The sequence below is a fragment of the Pteropus alecto genome, unplaced genomic scaffold (assembly GCF_000325575.1).
Source record: "Pteropus alecto unplaced genomic scaffold, ASM32557v1 scaffold272, whole genome shotgun sequence".
In the NCBI taxonomy this organism is placed as follows: domain Eukaryota; kingdom Metazoa; phylum Chordata; class Mammalia; order Chiroptera; family Pteropodidae; genus Pteropus; species Pteropus alecto.
In genome coordinates, this window is record NW_006432452.1 from 1,065,669 (window position 1) to 1,067,852 (window position 2,184).

Sequence of the window (2,184 nt, forward strand, 5' to 3'; positions counted from 1 at the left end):
ACAATTAAAAAATGGGCAAAAGATCTGAACAGAGACTTCATGAAAGAAGATGAATGGATGGCAAATAAGCATATAAAAAGATGCTCAAAATTATATGTCATTACGGAATTACAAATCAAAACAGGAATGAAATCTCACTACACACCTATTAGAATAACTACAATCCTAAAAACTGAACACACTAAATGCTGGTAAGGATGTGGAGCAACAAGAACTCTCATTGATTGCTGATGGGAATGTAAAATGATACAGCTATTTTGGAAGACAATTTGGCAGTGTCTTACAAAGTTAAACATACTCTTATGATATGATCTAGCAACCATGCTTCTACATATTTATTCAAATGAGTTAAAAATATATGTCCACACAAAAACCTGCACACAAATATTTATAGCAGTTTTATCTATAATAGCCAAAAATTGGAAGAAATTGAAAGAAGCTAGTCTGAGAAGGCTACATATTTTATGAACCCAACTATATGATATTCTGGAAAAGGCAAAGCTATAATAGAGACAATAAAATTTCAGTGATTACCAGGTGTTCAAGAGGATCAAGGGAGGGATGAAGAGGTAAAGCACAGGGGATCCTTGGGACAATAAAACTATTCTGTATGCTACAGTAATGGTGGACACATGACATTATGCATTTATTAAAATCCATATAACTGGACATCGGAGTAAACCATATGTAAATTATGGACTTTAATTAATAATAATATGTCAACACTGGTTCATCAATTATAACAAATACACCTCACTAATGCAAGTTGTTAATAAATGTGCATGTGGAAAAGTAGGGGTATATGGGACTCTACTTTCTGCTCAATTTTTCTGTATACCTAAAATTACTCTAAAAATAAAGTCTATTAGTACAAAACAAACAAACAAACAAAAACCTTAACACCTGAATGGTTTGTTGAAATACAGATTACTGAGCTCTTTCTCCAGAGTTTCTGATTCAGTTAGTTTTGGATAAGATTGCACAGTTATATTTCTAACGAGCTACCAGGTGATTCTGATGTTGCTGGTCCCGAGATCACACTTAGAGAGCCAACACTTTAGACAAATTGGATTCATTGAAGACATTTGAACAGGGCTTTCACAACAGAAGAACCTTTTCGGAAGGTAAATTTGGCAACAGTCCACAAAATAAACTTGGAGGAACATGACATTGGAAGCAGAAATTTTAAGTAGCTCAATTCTGAATTTTATTGGTGGAAATTAAGAAAGGTGATGGAAAGACTGGTACAGTGGTAGAATGGCACTTAACCTACCATTTGGGTATGGGATGTAAAAGGAAAGGAAGGAAATAGTTAAGTAAAGTTTTGGAGTGGGCATGTCCGGGGGAACGATCCTGCCATAAATTGAAATAGGGAAGAGATATGGAGAGACAATTGGAGAGGAATTACTTTGAGACAAAGAGAAAATAAAAACTATATCTGCTAGTTTTAACTTTTAATCACAACCACTCACTATAGATGTCTTTGTCCTTATATAAATATACGAACCACTAGCTTTTCAAAACTTATATTTAGCTTCTATAACTTTTAGGAGAATTAAAATAGAAAGAGAACCGGTTTTCATAAAGCTAAAAGAGAAATCTTATATTCGATGATTTAACTATCCTTTATTAAATGTCATAAGAAATTCACTGTCCAAAACACTATTGGGAGTTTATTTTCCAAATAATCTCCTTAACTATTTTTTTTCTTAAAGCCAAAGTCAAACTTTCCAATAGATGAAAAGGAAGCATTGTTATTTAACTGCCTAATCTATGTTGGCCCATTTCTCTCCAACTTGACTGCAAAATCCTACATGGCTGCTTGGTGAGGGCTATATTTAATTTTGCATTTGATGTTATTGTTAAATCTGTCTGGCATAGTGCAATGCTGTGAGCATATCAGTTACTATATGTGATTGGTTAAAATAAAAATGATTAACAAGAGCTGCCACTAATCTTTTAATAACCACCTAGTGCTTGAATACTGAAACTAAACCTTTGACTTTCTATACTGCTTAATTTCTCCAACTCGTTTTCTTCAAATAATTGTGATAATTGTGTGTTATCTTTTTTCATGATTTGGAGTCTGCTCAGTTTCTATAAATTTTTTTAAACAACATGGATATGAGGGCAAATACCAGTGTCCTAATAAAGGTCTAATTAATGTCTACTAAGCGTTACAGA